The sequence below is a fragment of the Uloborus diversus genome, chromosome 2 (assembly GCF_026930045.1).
Source record: "Uloborus diversus isolate 005 chromosome 2, Udiv.v.3.1, whole genome shotgun sequence".
Lineage (NCBI taxonomy): Eukaryota > Metazoa > Arthropoda > Arachnida > Araneae > Uloboridae > Uloborus > Uloborus diversus.
The window spans coordinates 18,917,304-18,938,758 of record NC_072732.1 but is presented as its reverse complement, the minus strand read 5'-3'; the positions used below and the strand labels follow the sequence as shown (position 1 = coordinate 18,938,758).

General features: G+C 34.5%; 1 long non-coding RNA gene across 1 annotated transcript; it reads left to right on the top strand.

Moving 5' to 3' along the window:
• The first annotated feature begins 5,896 nt into the window (after positions 1-5,896).
• On the top strand, positions 5,897-21,188 carry LOC129216890 (uncharacterized). The gene is made up of 5 exons (XR_008580186.1): positions 5,897-5,996; positions 7,585-7,735; positions 10,818-10,922; positions 18,674-18,898; positions 21,029-21,188. It is a non-coding gene; the product is annotated as an uncharacterized LOC129216890 (long non-coding RNA).
• The last annotated feature ends 267 nt before the right edge of the window (positions 21,189-21,455 follow it).

Below are 21,455 nucleotides of genomic sequence, written 5' to 3'. Positions count from 1 at the left end.
GCAATGATTTAGTTCAACTCGAAGAATGAATGTAAGGCATGGTATTTTACTTAACAAAGATGTCAAAACTATTTTCAAAAGTTTAAGTACGGTTAAGTGTGTTTGCTACTCAGGGGAAAAAGCAGTTTTCGTTTTAACATTTTTTAAAGATTATTTAACATTTAGGACTCATTAAATACTTTCTGTGCATAGCGCCACCTGTTAGTGACTTTTTGAAGTGCAGTTCTTAATTGAATAATTCCCAAGCGCATAACTTCCCCGAAAGAACATTTTGTTTAATAAACGTTTCAAAATGGTTGTTAACGTTGCATCGACACCTTTAAAACATTTATGAAATATTTAAACGTAACGGGCACTATCTGGGATAAATTAGGAGCATTCCGTCGCCGCCTGCGGGCCAATCAGAATCTATAATTTTATGCACATTTTGTTATACATTTTAAAAGTTTAACTAAACAGGAGTAAACACAATTTTTATTTTTTACATTTAATACAAGGCTAGCAATGACTCATTTATTTTGTTAAATAATTTTCTTATTTAAAATTTAATTGCATGTGTCAGGTGCATGCTTACACCTAAAGGCTACCTGTTGTGATTTGCAGTACGAAAGATTTGATATTTTTGCCCTATTCACATAGCAAAAACGAAACAAATCGTAGATTTTGAAAACTAAGGTTCCAATGTAAAGGAAACATATCTCTTTTGTTCAGAAATACTTTTTTTTAAACCGCTGGGGGATAAAAGTACATTAAGCCATTACACAAAAAAATCCGCCAAATTTGACCCGCCCGTTACAGCTTACATATTACGTTATGAAGTGATCATTTTAAAAGGTGATGGTTGGAGGAGGAAAATTGGCGCTTTGTCATTGCTGCAAAAACTTGTTTCAAACTGTTGACAACTTAATTAACTGCACTGACACAAACCGTGTAGTGATTTACTTTACAAAGAGCATACTTGAAAGATAAGCAAAATAATTCATACATAATAATGAAATACTTGATAATGAATATAGCTATGAGTTACCATTTTTGAATAAATATTCATGCCAACAAGATTCTTCACGGAACAGGAATTGTGTTGGCACATTCTTGGCGCTGTTGCAACCCAATTGGCTTCGATTGACATCCAAGTCAGTCACATGTGAGACTACCTCCTGAAATGGAAAATGGTAATCCTTATACAAATTTCCTATATTTCTGCATTACATATTGTTGAAACAAATTGTGAATATGGAAAAATAATGAAAGGGATTTCAGGAGGAGTTACTACATTATTACATCTTTAACACTTGAACAAATTTGTACAAACATGGGGGAATGTGGATATGTGTTTAGGCATATGTGTTTGTGTGCAGGCATGAGTGTGTGGGTAGTTGTGTGTGTATGTGTAGGTGTCTGTATGTATGCGTGTGTGTTTGTGTATGTGTGTAGGCGTATGTATGTTTGTGTATGTGTTTGTGTATGTAGGTGCGTGTATGTATGCGTGTAAGTGTAGGATATGGACGCAACCTGGAGACGGTTTTCGCTATAGGAGCAGCATCGTGAGGCGGCCAGGCGACGGGGATGCTGCAGAGGGTGGCGAGGGGAAAATAAAATGATAGGACCTCAAAACAGTCAAATAAAAGCAATAAGCAATCGTGATTGCTCAAAAAAAAAAAAAAAAAACATAAACTAAAGTAAATGGAGACTTAAATGAAGGATATCCTCAAAGGAATAAAGGATTAGTTTCACTGATCTCATTTCTTGCAGATTTTCTGGTGACTGATGCTAGAGCAGTGTCCGCCGGATTAGACACTGTTTTTTTTTTTTGTTTTTGTTTTTTTTTTTTTTTTGAGCAATCACGATTGCTTGTTGTTCTCATTTGACAGTTCTTGACGTTGTGGTTCCTTTTCCAGCTTGGACGAGCAGCACCACCGCCCACCGGCGGCACGGCTGCTCTGGTCCTGAGCACTGTCCCCCGGAATCCACTTCTGCTGGGTGGTGGCGTCCATGTCCTACACACGCATGCTCATACACCTTCGCCTACACGCGCGCGCCTTTACACACATACACAGGTCTACGTGCACACACTTAAGCCTGCACACACACAGTTATACACACATAACCACCGAGGAGGAGGGACATGCTTGGGGGAGGAGCCATTTCTAGAAACAATAACTCTAATGAGTAGGGTCTTGTCGCAACTCGTGATTGCGAAAAACATAATTTGTATTCAAAGTTTCGGAATTCAAATTACAGTTGATTGGAGGAAGAGGGTCACAGTTTTTTTTTTTTTTTTTTGAGCAATTACGATTGTTTATTGTTCTCACTTGACTGTTTTTGACGTTCCTTTGATTTTTCCCACCGCCACCCTCCGCACCATCACCGTTGACGGGCTCCTCACGATACTGCTCCTTTAGCGAAAGCCGTCTCCAGGTTGCATCCATGTCCTACACACACGCGCATACATACATAACTACACACACATGCGTGCACACACATACACCTACACACACTTACACACACATACACATAACCCGTACACACAAACACATACCCCTACATACAAACACACACGCCTACATACACACACTCGTGATTGCGAAAAACATAATTTGAATTCAAGAGGTCAAAATCCAAATTAATATATATATTTTTTTAATTTTACCTTCTTAATCAACATTCGTTTGTAACTCCCCGGGATCGATGGGAATTTTTGGCATTTCATTTATAATGATGTCCTTAAAGTCTGTACCAATTTTCAGCTCGGTGCGATTTTTTACGAACTTTCGCGTTTTCTTCGTCGAACTATTAAGAATTCAGATGGGCATTTAAAGAACTGCATAAAATCAGTGAGCCCTGCCAAACAAGATTAGAATTATATCTCTTGTGCTGAATCATTATTTAAATGTTTCGCCACATATGCTTGTATTCTTTTTTTTTTCTCTTACTTGTTTTTCTAAAAACTTGTACGTCCATTTATTTTATGAAAAGCCTTATTGGGCCATTCCACGTAAAACGGTCATTTTGTCCCATTCATGACGCCTCACATGTTTCATTAAAATAATACTTTATAATAATAATGAACTTTTTTTCTGCTTTACAAATTTCAAACTTATATGTATGATTTCTTAAACAAAAAATTTCGTCATTACCCTTTAAAATTAAAATATTTTTTAAGGAAATATATGAACCTTCACGTGCGGGACAAAGCGTTCAATGGCCCTTTTCTGTTCAAATTCGGCCTTTTTTCAGTATTTATAGTTATTATTATTGTTGTCGTTTTGTAACTAGAAAACCGCCCGTCGAGGTATGACCGGTGAAAATCGCTTCTACATTTGAACGAAGCAATTGCCTATTTGGTGATATTTTGATAGTTGAAATTGTAACCCTAACTCTAGTGGATGAACCCTAAACTCCAGTAGGTAGCGTCGTTCATTGTTGACCATTTTTTCGTTTCTGCATTCCCCTAAAATGACACAGTCTTACCAGTAAAACAAGTAAGTAAACGGATCAAGTTCAGCCTTGTCGCAATAAAGCCTTTCCCTTCATGTTAAACATTATCAAAACATATTTTCAAATTATATTGGCGTACCGCGAGTTTCATTGTTGAAACTCGCGGGTTACTCGATCATTGGATATTATATATATGAGGATGTTTTTAAAATTTTTTTTTAATAAAATGATACTGGCTGCCGCATTTCGGAAGCCCCCCCCCCCTTTGCGGAATGCCCAGCCCCCCTCCACCCTCGTGCTATAGCCTATGCGTGCAGAAGGGCTGATGAGGCAGTCTTTTGCGAATTTGTGTTATTCCAAACACATAGGTGCAGCATTTATATTTGATAATATAACTAATCAGCTCGAAACATGGCCGGCCCTGCGGCGGTATCCACAACTGGTTAACTTTAACTGTTAACACATACAAGGGCGCTTACACTCTGAGGGTGTTGTGGTACTTGAGTACCAGCCTCTCTCAATATTTGCGGATGGTCAGCACCCGAAAGAGAGTCACCGAGATTGAAATATGTGGAGCAATGACCAGACTGTGAAAAGCAGGTACACAGTAGAAAAATGGAAGCAATGATCAACCAAATTGAAGGATTATTACTTCAATTGGGGGGGGGGAATCAGACATCTCCCTACATGCTAGTTTGCAAAAGTGTACTGAAAAAATGATTGCTGAATAACAGAAACATGTCTTCTGAACTAATAACACCCTAATAAGACAAAAAATATTCTTGTCAACTAAAAAAATGCAGCTTTTAAAATTCCTCAACCCATGTCATTAGAAAGATTACTTACATGTGTGGAGGGGGGGGGGTGGATGGGGTCCTGATTCCTCAGTTTTCATGGTTCAGTGACTACACTTCAATATTTATTGCTCTGGTCTGGTTTAGGATATGTTTGCTACTTTGCTTAAAACATTGTTTTTGAGCAATCACGATTGCTTATTGCTTTCATTTGAGCGTCCTTGATGTCCGGTTCCTTTTTCAGAATGGACCAGGGGCCTCTGCAGTACCGCCGTCCACCGGAGGACGGAGCTGCTCCTCTGGTCCTAGCCTCCACTAGCAGCACTGTCCACCGGAATCCCCTCCTCCTAGGAGGTGGCGTCCATGTCCTGCATACACACACTCCTACATACACACACGTCTACACACAAACAAGTCCTTACACACATGCACACACGTAACCGCCCAGGAGGAGGGGCAGGCTTGGGAGGACATGAGCCGTTTCTAGAAACAATAGCCTCCAATGAGTAGGTTTCTGTCGCAACTCGTGATTGCGAAAAAAATAATTCGAATTCAAAGTGTCAGAATTCAAATTAGATACATACACACACACACACATATATACTGCATACTAAGTGCCTTGCCTCCATTATTTTTTATACCGATAGATGGCTGCACCATCACCGGGTCGAACAGTTAATGATAATTTAGAACTAGACCAAGAGCTACTAGCTACCTGGTGCTAGCAGCCCCAGAGGCATCGTTTCACTTGGAGGACATTGAGACCACGAGCATATTTAACGTCGCCCAGTCCCCTTTAATGACGACGGTGGATCTTCGACCATCGAGGTTCGAACTCGGGACCCTCCGGTCCCGAATCCGACACTCTACCGATCGAGCTACCACGGCCATATATATATATATATATATATATATATATATTTTTTTTAATTTTTTTGTTTAACTTATTTTTTTTGTGCCCTGGCGCTTTGAAGACATCAGGGAGTACTCATTCCCCCAAAACAGTAATGACACACTAAATACCATGAAAATCCTTAGAAAAGGACAGTCGCTCAGACGCTCCAAACTCCCTTTAAAAATTTCAATGGAGCAGTTTTTGCTTCCTCTTTTTGTTCCTTGCAAAGCAACAACATTACTGGTTTCTTCAATTCTTTTCAATCTATCCTTCTCCTGGAAAGCTTCCAGTATTGCTTTATATGTTGCATATTTTAAAGTCTTATGCTAAAAATCACGCATTTTGTGATACACTGAGATTAGAAGCAGGCCCAGATCTATACCTTTTGCTCCTCCCCCCCCCCCCTTTCCGCAACAAAAGCTGTGCGGAATCTCCCCAGAGGCTACCAATGTATATTTGTAACGTTAATATGTTATGGTGCTGTTTTTTTCATACTTTTCTACAATTTGTTGGGCCCCGTAAGGGCGTACGTCGAAGAGGAAAGACCAAGAGCGTGAATCTCTCTCTCTCTGTGTTATCGCGCCTTTGCGTCAACTATAATGTAACATGTAACGCGTTCAAATTCGGCCGAGACTTGGCTGCCGGCTGGCTGGCAGCCTAGTCTCCACAGCTAGGATGCCGGCTGGTTCACGTGACCTGTTTGACGGGTTTTTCACGTCACTGTACGGCAGCGGAAACCGAACAGATGTTTGTTTACAGATTACAGATTGTAAGTCGTATTGTAGCTACGTATCAATTCGTATATATAATTCAATGTTACTTATTTAATAAAAATATCGATGAGTTCATGATAGTTTGAACCGATACAGGTTTGTACTCTGTGATTACCTACTGCTACCATTAAATTTGTTCTTTTGTTTGTGAACGAACGAGTCTATAAACTTGAAACTTCTCATGAAGCCTATTTTTTTTTCAATTCCTTTTATTAGTGCTGGCATGACACTAAAATGTTCCGCTAAAATGCTTTCCGTTTGTTTGCTTGAATTGCTCACAGCAGGCTTCGTAGTTGTCCTGATTATCCTGATAAAAAATATTTTGTCATGAGTATTAACTTTTTGTCCTGATGATCCCAACAGGTTTTCAGTTTGTTCCTTAGGAAAAGTACCTAATTTATTCATGGTCCTTAATCTGAACTTCAAAAGGTTAAAATTAGCAGTTCCCTAGTTAACCAGCAGTAATTAGTAGACTCCGGCAGTAATTGGTAATCCACTGCTTTGCTGATTTACCTACCCGCCATTGGAAACTGATTAATCAGTACAAACATTTTCATGTTAAAAGCAGTGGTGTTCTCCATATACGCTATATACTCTCAAACATTTTTTAGACATATAGCGTTTACCCTCAAGCTTCAAAAATTTTCATACTGTGGTATATTATGTATATGATCGCATACACATTGTGCGTAATGGATTACTGGGAGTACATATACCCCTAAAGAAAAAACATGACTGGTTAAAGGTATTATCGCATAGAGGATGCATCAATGCTTATTGAATTTTAGCCGATTAATTGATAGATTCTGTTTTATATTGTTTTGCTAAACACTAGAAATTATGCTGAATGAATTATTTACACCTAACCAATAGTTTTGAACTCCAGTTGGTATATTGCATCTAGCTGTTTTCTCACCATTTGATTCATAACTTTCAAGTATGGTAATGTTATTAACAATATATTGATACTCAGGGGCTGATACAGAAAACTATTTTGGGGGGAGGGTTAGCTGAAGAATGACGACCCCCGTGAACGAACCTACAGTTTTAGGTACGAAAAATTTCAAAAACTGCTTGCGGTTAAATAAAAAGCATCAAATCAGCCTGGAATAAGACACCTAACTGGGGATAAACATTGCAAATTGATTTCATGAGGAATGAGATGAAGTAGTTCAAATGTTTACTTTTAAAAATAATAAATGAAATGTTAAGATACTGTAATCATCTACATTTTACACATAAAGTTTTCGATTGTTTAGGGGGGGGGGATGACCCTCCAGCCTCCATGACTCTCCCCTTGTATCTGCCACTGTTGATATTTTGTTTCAGAAAAAAATAGAAGGGGACAGAGGAATCACTGAGTAAAACTCGAAATGGAACCGATATTTTAAAGCTAACAAGGGCCTGAATTTGAAAAAAAAATGGACTTTTAGAAACTTGTAACAGTGTCTAGTTGTGAGCCCTACAATTTGCATTGGTCTTTTTATGACAAATTTCCAGTGCAAAAAATAATAATAATAATAAATGAAAAACATGTGTACTAAACTTGTTTGTAATATCTGATGATATACATTTCATTTTGCTACTGAGTGCAATAGTATATATGTGCACTACTTTTTAAAAAATGTTAAGTGTTCTGATATTTTTGTAATTTTGTGTCCTGATTTTTTTTTTTTTTTTTAAGCCACTACAAAGTCTCTAGAGATATTTCAAGATTTCTCTCTTCAGTCATGGATTAAAGAACAGAAATTCACTACATAATTGCCACAATAGTCGGAGCTTTTCCGAGTCTTGCTGTGCTATACTCTCCTGTTTGAACAGATATTTGACCATAAGTAAGCCTTACACTATCTATTTAGTGCCGATTTTTATGATATGGTTCTATAATAACCAAGGACGGATGCAAGGGAGGAACAATCGGCTCCTCCTTGAGCCGAGATGCAGGAACTGTCCCTCAACCTATTTTTGTTTCTCAAGTTCCAAAAATGTAATTTTAGATGATCTATAATGTTGTGAAAAAGTGGGCTCTCTATGGGAATTTTTTCAGAATTGTTGTCTTGAAAATGCAATCGTAGCATGTTGCTTAACACTTTAGTAATATTAATTGGAACACAGGTAGTTTTTCAAAGTTCCAAAAACTCTATTGTAGATGACATTATGTGGGGTTCGGGAGATCCCCCATAGAAAGTATAAATTGAAATTCAAAAAAGCAATTTTAGGACACCTTTGATGACGTTTAGTTAAAGGAAAGGGTTCAGGACGTCCCAATCCACTCCCAACAAATAGAAATAAAGCAAAAGAAACTTAATTTGTGACAATCATCGGTGATGTTAAAGGGCGGAGGTTTTGGAATTTATTGAAAGGTAATCATCTGGATCCATCCATGGCAATAACCTACAGTTACCATTGACTGATAACCCATGATCTTACTATCATGTTTACTGACTTAATCTTAATTTTTTTATGATACTAACCATTTGACAAACTATTTCAGTTAGCACATCTGGAAAATGTATGTGTATAAAGAAGTGGTCATTTGTTGGTGCTACGGGGTGGTGTTATTCAGAGGGGTTATGAAAAACCAGGCAAGAGGGTCACAAAAAAACCCTCATAAAGAAGGAGCATGAGGCGTTATCCAATTCATTGCAGAAAAGGAATTAAAGCAAGTATACATGTTATGCTGAATGTTTTTCGAATGAATTAGCAATAATTTTAGCATAAAGCCAAGATCTCTTCCAGCCTTCAAGTTTTTTAAGCGGCCTTGCCAGTCAATTACAATTTCTGCTGAAATTTTTTTAATCCTCATTGTATGCATTCAAAATCTTGCAGGTGACTAAACCAGCAATACCGGATTAGTAGCTGATAGGCTGCTTGCGGCCCATCAAGCTCTTTTGTTAAGCTTACCATAAAGAATAGTGATGGGCATAATCAAGATCTCGGGAATCAAGTACTTCTGATAATCGAGACTTTTTGAAATCGGGAACTCGAGTGATTGACTGCTGGGGTATTTTGAATTCATATCTCACAATGTTTCAAATTGAGATCTTGAAATGTTTCAACTGCATTTTTGAGTAATTAAAACTCAAGTTTTTCAAAATTGAGTTGACTTCTATAGGGGTGCCCACTAAAAAGAGGGGGGGGGGGTCTATAGCACAAACAGCACCACTGAAATTTAAAGGGGCTTTTTATTGAGAGGGTTGTTTTGTCTTATTTTTCGGTGCGAGATCAGTCTCTTTCTAAATGAATAATCTGTAACATTTGAAAGGGTGTGCACCTTTGTACCTTGGGGGAGAGAGATGAATTGAATTCTTAAGTTGTTTCTGCAGTAGGGAGGGATGCCATCAACCTGTCATATAGGGACTGTGGTGGCCTGATTGGTGAAGCTTCTGACTTGTGACCAGAGCCCCCCCCCCCCCTCCTCATTCTTGAAACCGAAACTGGAAATCCACTGAGCGGTAAAGTCTGGAAACTTGCTACTTTGACGGAGTTTACTTTAGATGCGGAATTTAGTAATTATTCAGTTACAAGTTTTGCAAATTCAGCCTGCTGGTGTATATTAGTAATTTCGGTTTAAACACTGGCATTTTTAGTAACAAAGCTGACAACCATGGCTTAATTGTTTTCTTAACAGATCATTATGATATAAAAGGGATAAGAGATTTAATCTCAATGGGTCCTTGCTCCAAATTAGTAAGCATTTCAGAAGTAAGGAATTAAGAAGTATTAGTTCTACAATTACATTTGTTCAAATTATTTCGATGAATATCAATGTGTGGTTATTATTTCTAATACTCACTATGCTAAATTTGTATGCTGTATCAAAGGTCAAATATGTATTTCGTTGAGTTATTTATAGTACAAGGATAAAGGTTATGAAGATTTCAAGAATAGAATTATTTAGTAAGCACTAGAAAAATAAATTTTTGAAGTGTAATCAATGCTGTAGTTGAGAGAAACATGTTTGAGGGGGGACCACCTTTTTATATGTACTCTGCACTAATTTAAAGCCAAAGAAAAAAAATTTCTCTGAAATATTACCACACAGTAGCTTGTACAATTTATTTGTATAGTTATGATGCAATGGGACTTGATGGCTTTTGGAAATAACTTTTATGTCAGTTTCAGTTTTTTTTTTTGGGGGGGGGGGAGGTGTATTGATGTAAGCAATTAAGGTTAGTAAAACCAAACCCCCCCCCCCCCCTCCGAATCCTTCAATTCATTTTAATTTTTTACTGGAATTGTTTGCTATATATGTTGTTATGCCCTTTTCTTTAATTTCCATTTTTTACTCAGTAAAATTTTAATACTGGTCGAAATTTTAGATTTTATTAGTCACTGTGATTCTAATTGGAGCTCATTCAGTTGCAAATGATTGACAAAGTACTATACCCATTGTAGAGACTGCAAGTTTTTTTTTCCTTGACTTGTCTCATTGCAAAAAGAAGTTGTTCTAAGCCATTTCATGAAAGTAAAAAGAATCATGTAACGTTACAACATAAAAATAAAGCCTATTTTCATCTAGTATTTATGCTGTGCATATATTGTGTTGTTAGCACTATAACTAAACAAACTAGTCGAATCTTATTCGGAAATAAAACACTCCTGATTGTAGTGTCTGGTTCTTACTATATCACATGCGATACATCCCCTCTAAGCCCACCCTCAAATAGAAAAAAAAAACATTACTCTTTTCTACTTTGTACTAATCAAAACAATTATTCAAGTTCATTGTACAAAATATTAAGCTTTCATTCTTTGCTTGGGTCTGAAAGGGATAATTTGTAAACAATGTTACCAGGAGACACTTTAAGAATAAATTCTGTCAGTGTAAGTGTATGCCGGATTTATTTCCTTACTAACATATTTATATCTATAATTGTATTTAAATTAAATATTTACTCTTTACTTTAATTGTAGAAAAATAAAACTGCTTCTTGTAATTTCCTGCAACAGTCAGATATCTCTACTAGAGGAATCTACTGCTGTGAATACTTGTAAAGAGGTCTCACACTCAAGAAAGGTGTAAGTGTAGTTTTTATTGCCTTAACATTGAAAACAGCTTTTTTTTTTCTAATTCAATTCTGGTCCAATTGACCTTTTTGCTAAGTGTTGACTTTTGAGCTGAAAGTTAAAATCTACTACTTACTTTAATAACAGTCACAGGGTTGGCGAGGTTTTTGACACTATGGTAAATACCATGGTTTTTACCATTCTGTCCAAAACTGCATTTTTAGTGAAACTGTATTTTGTGAGAAAGTATCAAAAACAGAGCAAAATGTGTCAAAATATGTTTTAAATTGAATATTTATTCAATGTGGACTGGACATTCAAGTATAAATAATATATATATATAACTTATTTGTACAGCTTAATCTATTCTAGGAACATAGAAGTTTAATTCTTTATTAAGAATTTTAATTTGTTCGTCCGCATGGTTTTTTTTTTCATAATAGTTCGACATTTATGCATGCATGCAAATGTAAGTGTTCAAAATATAGTGCAATAACTGACTTAAATACAATAAATGACGATTTTTTTGAAATTGCAAAATGTATTAAAAATATGAATTTCAAAAAGAAATTTTCACAAGTTAAAAAATATAAGTGCATATTAGGGTGGCCCTTATTTTTCCACTTTGTGAGAATGTAGCTCCCACCCCCCTATTTCGTTTCAATGGACAAAAAAACAATGTGTGCAAATTATTAGCTCAATCGGAAAAGTTTAAAGGGTGCCTCAAATAGCATGAAATTGTCGAAATTTCACCGAAAAAACATTTTATTCATATGTTTTCAAGTTTAAAAGCAAATTTCTAGCAGATCTGGATTTTTTATGGCCTTATTTCCTGTCACAAGTGTTATTTTATTCAAACTGCTTTTTCTTGAGATTTTGTTCAGCTTTCCCGCTTTTCATCTGATTCTTTTCTGATTCTGACTCTTTCGAAGCTTTTTCCCCAAGACAACGCTAGTGACTCATGACGTTTTTGCAATCATTTCTACAACAATCTAACCAAAAGCTTCTCTGTGAATATTTAGCCGAGTTATTTTTATAAGAACACATAAATTTATGAGTGTATTTAAAATTAAGTAGAAATTTAATTTAGTTTCAGTTTTATTAACTTCGTTAGCATGCAGTGTTTTCTATAACATGGCATTTACTTTTGTTGAGTGAATGTAAGAAAACACTTATGATTAATGTATAATTGATATTACAAAATAAATCTATATATTTTTTTTCATGTGGTTAGATAAACTAAATTTGTAACTCTTTTTTTATGAAATGTGTATCTTTTATTTAGTTTCTAACTAAGTATAACATTATCTTTTAACTTTAATTTTCACTTCGTGCGGTAACTCTATTTTTACAAAATGTGCATTGTTGACTTATTTTCTAACCAAGTACAGCATTGTCTTTTATCACTAATTTTCACGCTGCTGGTAACTTTGGCCTGATTATTGTGACGATCAAACTAGGCTTGTAACATAGCACCAACATCTACAGGGTTCGTACTCGATTTCAAAAATAAAATGAAAGCATCTTGCAGGAGTAAAATGAGATTTTGAAGGAGTACTATAGTGCAGTGCATAAATATCACTTTTTTTCAACATATTTGACCCCCTTCCCTCTTTGGCAAAGTGTCACACTACACCTTACTCCTGGCCTAGTCACATGTCATATTTTTTGTAAACATATTGTGTTAATAACTGTTGTGTCACTTTTTCTCACCCTCTCTCTCCCCTTGTCACAATTTCATGAACCTGTCTCCCCTTCAATGACATCACTTGTGAAGGATCCCATTTATCATGTCAAAACTGCTATTTACTAAACAATTTTTTTTTTAACACAATCATTAAAAAAACTTCATGTATTTTTAAACATTTATACAGTAATTAGACAAACTGACTTTTACGGCTGAGAGTGTGGTAGGGGGAAAAGCAATAATCATAAAACTTTAAAATATAAGCGTATGAGAACTATAGTTTCATATAAGTCATCTTAGTCATCTAATGTAATATTTTCATTTTCAAATTTTATGACTTCTATAAGCAATTTGTAAATCACATCTTTATGAAAAATAAATAAATATGCGAAAATACTACATTAAAATTTCAAAAGAAAAAGCTGTAATTTAATAGTAAAATACACTAAAACATTGATTTACTTTGTAAATCTTACTTGATCGACCTACTAAATTTGAAAAAAAAAAATTTTGAGCTGTTGACATTTGTTTCCTTTCAGTCTTCCTCAAACTGTTCGATTTCAGGAATAATTATATGTCTTTCTTAGTTTCAATGCCCTTTTTATGCTCAGTGATGTCTTTTTACAGGCAAATGTTTTTCTCCTACAAATAATTATTTCTTCCAGATAATATTACTTTTCAAATGACAACCTAAGAATTTCTCTTAACCTTCAGATTTTATGAACTCTGTTAATCAATCTGTAAATTACATCTATATAAAAATTAAATAGCAAAATATACAAAACTGCTACGTTACATTTATTTATTAAAAAAAAAGAAAGTGTTTAATTTAACAATAAAATATGCCAAATCTCAACGTGTTTATTTTTCTTTCCCAACTGCGATCAACTCAGTTGAGACAGAATTCCCCCCCCCCCCCTCTTTGCCCTTGTGGCAAAGCTAATAGTTCTTGATCAAAGTATTTTAAAAGACTGTCATAGAGGATGGTTATGTAGGAGTGATGTAGGAGTTTGAAGGGCCCTTCAAAACAATTTCCTAAATGAAGAAGTTTTGAAGGAGCGTACGAACCCTGGTCTACCGGTAGTTGTTCACGCAAGTTAAGAAGAGATTTTTATGTAGATCTTCTCGATTACCTCTCAAATTAAATTACTGTAGTAAAAATGCCATCAAATAGGCAAATTTTAAGCATTTTTTTATTTTTTACAATAACAAAAAAGCAAGAAGTACAGCGTTATTGCTTCAAGAATTTCTGTTTCCTGGCAAAAACTCACCAATTCCTACTAGAAGGATGGACACTGAATTGATAAGTTAGCCTAACTCTATAATGCATGAAATAATTACAGATTTTTTTTTTTTTTTCAATAATTTCAGGTTAAAAAAAGGAGGGGAAAAGATCTTTTTGAGGGGAGAGATTTGAAAATACGGATTATTTCTCTGACAGTGCATGTACATATGCTTTGAAAGACATCAAAAATGAAAATAATAGGAAATTCTGAATTCTTCAGTGCAAAAAAGGACGCCCGGGCTCCAAAAGGGAGTTGTTCAAACAAAAAGAACTTATGAAGAAATGGAATAACAATGTCTGATCAAAAGCTTATGATTTAGCTTCTAGTTTCAAACATCTCAAGCAACGATGGTTTTGACGACAGTGACAGAGAACCAGGACAAAATTTGACAAATAAGATATATATCTGGTAACTATGGAAGTACTTGATGATATATTCTCAACCATGCTCGAATTTCTTGAACAACAACTTTCTATTCAGAAACAACAGCGTGATGATCATCAAGATTTTTTAGAATTAGCTATAACAATCTTACCGGGATTTTAAGGAATGGGATATCATTTTGTAAGCCAGGAACTATAAAGTCATGCTAGGTGGATCTCAAAGGCTCTTTACGTATTCAAGATTTAACTACTTTAGGGTCAATTTCAGCTATCTAAAAGGGAGAGGAACGCTTTAAGAACATCATGTATTTTTCTTGGGCTCGAGTCTACATTCGAACCTGCTTTCTCTCCCCAAAAGCTGTAAAAGCTCCCTATCCAGATTTTCTATTCATGCATCACATGATCAATTATCAGGATATTGATCCAGAAATCAGAAAGTTACTCTCAAAAAAATTTTAAGCCATGGCTTAAATTTGGTTCACGAAACTATGACTCTTTCCTTATTAGATGATGATATTCCAACTAGGGTTAAGAGAATTATGACTCAAATTATGCTAGAAGCTGATAAATATTTTGAAATACCTGTTACAAAATATTTCTTTACCCGGCAATCAGCTCTGATTTCTTTAACAAAGGCTTCAACTTGGAAGGATGAATTTAGATATTATATTATTAATGGAAAAACTTGACAAAACACTTTTTGTGAATGATGCTGCAGAAAGAGGTGTAAAATTGATTCAGAAACACAATAATATTTTCAGAGAAGATGAAAGGGAGGAAAAAAAATTGCTTCACACATCATTGCTGAAGACCATAAAAATTGCACTTCTGATACAAAATCCTGACTTAAGAAAGAATAATGTTCAACATTGGTTTATTCTACTATGTTTTGATTCTATAAAAATTATTAGTCCTAATAAAATGTATTTATGATGTTAAAGAAAAATGCAGTTTAAATTTTTTTTACTATATTTCTAGGACTTTGTGTGTGTGTGTGTGTGTGTGTGTGTGTGTGACTGAACTTCAAGCATTTGAGGTACCCCTAGAAATTGTCCAATTGAAGGGAAATTTTGCACAGGCTGTTCTTTTGTCCATTGGAACAAAATAAGAGGGTGGGTATCAATGCAATTTTAACTTCTGAAAAATGTCCTATAGCTAAGGGCCACTCGAGTGCATATATTTAATGATCAATGTCTTGTTCGTTAATGTATGAGTGAAAAAAGAATTTTCATTAAAACTTCATATAAAACTTAAGTGCAAAAACTATTTTAAAAAATCAGATTTTTCTTTGCACACTTTACTTTACACATTTAGTAACATTCTTTTGAGTTTTAATGGAACTGAAATTAGTTATCTTGGTACTGTTGTGAATTTCCGTTCATAACTCTACTGACTGTTACATAAGAAAGTTTTTATGTAAAGCGTTATTTGCAAAAATTTTTTAAGTGAAATATTTCGTAAGTGAACACTTTGAGGAAAAATATTATCAAATACTCATTAATTAAAACTAATTAATATTTATATTTATGCATCACGAATATTGCAGTAAATACGAATTGATTAGATTACACTTTAGTTTTAGCATACTTTTGGGCAGTTTAAGACACTTTCGGACAGTTTTAAACAGTTTTGGACAGTAAAAACCACTTGTCCTGTCCTAAACCAGTTTTGGACAGTCCAAAACCCAACCCTGATTGCAACACATACATACAGTCGGATCCCGCAACAACGCCATCCGACTTTCGCGAAATGACTGTAAGGCGAGTTTTTTTCCAAAGTAATGAATTTTTTTATTGCTGACGCAAATTGCTTGCCTGCAACATGAAATTTTTTGGAAAGGAGCTGCGTAGGCTTCGTTGACACTAAATATTGGTTTTGTGAATGGACTTTCATCCCTTGAACATCACTGAAATCAGAAGTTCACACACTGTATTAGTCTAAACCTAAGCAATGCTTTGTTTTAGTTTATACAAATAACCTAGGCCGGATTTAGACTTAGCGGGGCCCTAAGCTGTTTCAGGTATGGGGCCACCTGATGTAGTTTTTACACTGTTTCTCTCAGTGGTGTAAGATGCAATTTTTTAATTTTTTTCTCCTTTACTATGTTTGTCTCTTTCATCTGCTACATACAGCAATACTTTTGCTTTTTTGATTGCTTTTTCCCTGGTGTCCTTTTGGGATTGGCCTTAAGAGGGGGAATGATTTCAAGAGCTGGAGACCCAGGACTCCTCTTTAAGTTGAGTATAGAATATCCCCAATTGTAGGGGGTACGGGTGTTTCTCCCCTGGAGGAAAGTTTGAAAAATAGATATTAAGTTCTGCATTTTGAAGCCTTATAAGATGTAGTTGGAACTACAAAAATACCAGGACAGAAATAGGCAAACAAAACTTTTTTAAAGTTATATACTTTAATTAAGATAATATGCAAATTAAGATAATGTACAGTAGAAATTGTTTTTGATTTGACGAATCAATGACAGAAGTTGACAGAGAAAAAGAGTGTGGGAAGAGAAAAGACAATACATTGGCTTTCGATACAGTTAGTTTTTAATTATCATTCCAACCCACCAACAAATACAACGAGTTAAATATAAAATGATCAATTGTAAAAAATGCTTTAAAACATATGGTGTACAGATTTAGAAAATAGGTAACAAGACAGTAACATACTGCCTATTTGAACAATTCCTAATGTATGCACTTGTTAAGAAATAAAATTGGAGCCCAACTTTGCTTCGGATTTTCAAAGACTTACTAATTATTTTCAAGAACTCTAAAACAATTAAAATTCTTTAGCTCACTTCATTTGTACTTTTCTGTCTGATATTTTAGCACTTGATCCTAAATTTTTAAACTCCTGTTCTAACTTTGTAAGAAACAGCTATTTTAAATGTAAAAGAAAAAAAAAACTATAGATTTCTCATTACAACAACTTCTCTTCAGTTGCAAGTGGGACAGAAAACAAAGAGGAGTAGAAGTAGATTGTAATTTTATTTTTGGGCTAAACAGATTGACAATATGCAGAAGTAAGATAAAAGCAAGCAACACCAAAAGAATTTCCAAAATTCTGCATTCGGAGTTATATAAATAGCAAGATATGAAACATGTGAGTCACAAAAATATTTAATATGTTTCAGAAACATAAGAACCATGGTTTTTACATTTTTTGTGCAGGATAAAGCAAGGAGCTGAATTTGCATTCCTTCTCCATACACCCTCCCATTTGTTGTTTGTAGCTACACTTTTCCAACTTTTCAAAGTTTTCAAGTACTAGAAAATAAAATTTATTTTTCAAGTACTTTATTTTTGAAACAAATCATACAAATTTCCGGCAGTTGGGGGCCCTAAGCTATAGCTTGCTTAGCTTGTAAGTAAATCCAGGCCTGAAAATAACCGCTCCGATTCTTAATGGGTTTTTTTTTCATTCTACATATGAACGTTGATAAGATAGAATGGCTCCCAAACGCGCTTTTTCATCTAAAGTTGGCGAAAATGGAAAGAAAATGAGAAAGCTTCTGACCATTAAAGAAAATGTCAAGATTCTCAATATGCTTGAACAATTAATAAGTGGATTCAAAGTAGTACAGCAATCAGGTATGAGTGTATCTTTGATACGTGCAATTAAAATTCAAGAAAAGGAAATCCGTAAAAGTTCAGAACTTAGTTTTGATACTGAAACTCGCAGAGTAATGTCTGAGCAAAATACAATCATAAGAATAGAAACTGCTCTTTCATTGTGACTTAAAGAAGCCAGAAAGAGGGGTGCTCCCACACTTTCATAAACCATCATCTTCATCCTTTTAAAAATTATAATTACGTTTACGATATCTACTGTTCAGTGCTAATATAATGCAGCATGGTAAGACAAAACAACATTAGAAGAAGCACCAGTTTGCAAATTACAGCAGACACGTGTTTCGGCGTTACAGGGAATGCCTTTTTCAATGCAAAAAATAATGAGCTTATGGATGAAAAGACATCCGACAAAAGATGGTTTACAAAGATGCAGTATGGTTTGTACGGTACTTAATGTAAGTACCGTACTGTTTTAATTCATGTCTCTCATTGCTTATTGATTTTGTGCTTTGTAGTAGTAATTTATGTTAAATTGTAATGCTTTAATGCTTAGTTATGTAACGCTAAAATGTGGAAAAAAATCATTTCTTTATAACAGATACGGTAATATATAGTTAAGAAATGTTTTTAGACAATTTAAGGGGCGTTAACACTTGTCTGAAGTAATTAGGTATGCTTACAAAAAATTTCTAAACATGCATTGTTCCACAACGCGAAATTTCGACTTGTGCGAGGGGTCTTGGAACGCATCCCTCGCATAAATCGGGATCCGACTGTATTTTTATTATAACTTGATGCCTTTTTAAAAAGAATTTATTTTCCTTTTAATTAGTTTATAGTTCTGCAAGAGATTTTGAATCTTTTGGCCAAGCTTAAAAAGACGGCAAAAAGCTGAAAAGAGAAGCGAAGTTGCTACAGGAAAAGGTGGAGATGAATGTGATGTCTAAGAAAGCTCCCAAGTTGCAGCTGCAATTGGCGATATTAATGCTGCAGAACATGAATTTGTTTTGTGTCTGTCAAGCATTAATGGTTTGATGCAGTTAAAAGTGATGCATTCGTAAGTATAGCAAAATTCCTGAAATTGGTACCTTATAATTTTGTAACTTACCTTTTCTGAAAGTTGTGTACTAGTAAGTAGCTAAAAATTCCCCAAACTTTTTACTGACGAGAGTTTATTCTAGGAATGCACCAATTCGTTGGTAATTAGTCATACTGACGATTTTAATGGGCAGGAAAATTATTTTTTGAATAAAATTATATATTAAGTATGCCTAGAACAAGAAACTATGGGTGAATTTATTATACATAAGTAAATATTTTTTTTTATTGTTTAAGAAACATAGTAGGTGGTTATATGCAGCCTGACTCAGTTCCCCTCGCTTCCTCTCAAACTTTTGACAGAATACTCCTATTCAAGCAAAAAAAAATGTTTTTCAGTTATTGTACTCTCTTTTTATACACATAACTACAACATTTTACAATTTGCTTTCAAAATTACACCCTTTAATTGAGCAAAAATGTTATTGTGTCATATGTTTTTGTTTTTAATGCAGGTATTTTTTTTTTCAACTGAGAGAGCAGTAAAAGCCATTATGATTATAATTAATCAGCTAATGGTTAATTGGCCAATTTGCTTATCAGTGCATCCCTAGTTTATACACTGTAATGAACTATTTGATGGCCAAAATAGCAATAAAACTTGCTTGAGCATGTTTTCAAAGTCACAAGGAATCTCTTTTTCAATAGAAACACATGTGAGCTTATGAATGAAGAGAAATTCCGCAAAAATAGATTATGCATATTTACGAAAGTCTCTGAACTGAAAGTTCTAGTGAAACATATCTTCATTAATTGTGACCCACCATGTTATCCTAATTGAAATTTAATAATATATGCCTATTTACTGATTGAGGAAATTAGGATCATTCAAAAAAAGATTTAGAACTTTTTTTGAAAAATGTGAAAGCCCATACAAATTTTTGAAAAAGAAAAAAGTATGTATTATGAAGTAGATTTATTGCATACCAAAATATATATAATGACCTGTTGACAAAATGTATAATATACTCTTACTCACCAATAAAAGGTTTCTAAAAAACTTTGACTTTTGTCGGAGTCATATTTTTTATTTAAGTTTTAAAAGGGGCTCTCATTGGCTGTAAGTCTTTAAAAGAACTTCAGTTGCAAAAGTTTTCAAAATCTATTCAGGCAGTCAGGGCCGGATTTGGAAATGTGGAGGCCCTGGGGTAATGAAGGAGTGGAAGCCCCTAATCAGGGTTCCAAAAGATCATCATATTTTCGAAAATATTAGATACTTTGATATATATATCCGAATATTTTGATATATATGTATATATCCGATATTTTCAACCCTTGAAAGTTAGGATATTTTGTAAAAATTTTATTGTGGGGGCCCCTTTGTTGTGGAGGTCCCGGAGCAGTAGCCACGCCTGCCCTCCCTTAAATCTGGCCCTGTAGGCAGTATCCTTTACCTAGGAAAATAGTCCATCTACTAGACCATCACTCACATAACTGGTTCCTTCATTTAACCAGTTACTATTTTCCTTGTTTGGCAACTGTTTTGCAGACTTTTTTATTTAAAATTTTACTTAAACCACTATTTTTAGACCATAACTTAGTGGCAGCCCTGTTCTGTTTATCATGGCAGCATCAAAAACTTGGCAATCTGATATTTATCAATGGAACAATGATATGATGAAAAAGGATGGCTTATAAAAATTGTTTTTGGTTGAGACATTTTTTTTTTCAATTCTGGTTCATATTTGATCTACCATCGTAAAAATGTTATTGAAGAAGGGCTTGATTTGGAAAACGTTCAGTTAGGCCTTAATCATCGATGAAACAATTTTATGATCTTAAATCATCTCTTGAGAATTTCTCAGCCAGGGATTTTACCTGGTGGGAAGGCCGAAGGACCTAAGTTTTGTCATGTTTTTGACTACTATATTAGAATTGGTAATATATGTTATAACGAAGGGCTCTGGGGACTCAAAACTCTCTTTGCTGCCCCACTACTTAAGTCATATTAATAAATTTTGTTATACATAATTTGTATCTTTTGTTATGTGTAATATATAATTCTTACTATGCATTTATTTAGCCTATTTCACTGTGTAAATTAATGTGTAATTATATCTTAAGTGACTAATTGTTTTTTTCTCTTTAGCTAGTGTAAAAATTAAGTACTAACAAGCAGAGACTAATTCCATTAGCCATCAAGTCAGTAAAGTGCTAGCTGGTGCTGCTGATTGGAACTTGCATCGTTCTAGAAAAATCGAAAAAGGATACTAGACTTGCAAATCCGAATAAGAAGAAGAAAATGTATAGATGCAAAAAAAAAAAATGTATAAAACTTTTTTATTCATAATAAATTTGTAAATATATAAATTGCTCCAAAATATTCTTTTTGAAGAAACAAAAAGAAAACAAAGAAACAAACTTCCTAAAATAATAGTGGCTGCTTACCGTTGGAAGCTCCCTATTAGCCATTAGAAAAGTTTTTATAATCTTGTAGCGCATGAATGCAACATGTTTCCTATTTTTTGTTTTAATGGCTTTACTTTTATCATTTAGAGAAAACATTCTTACAGAAT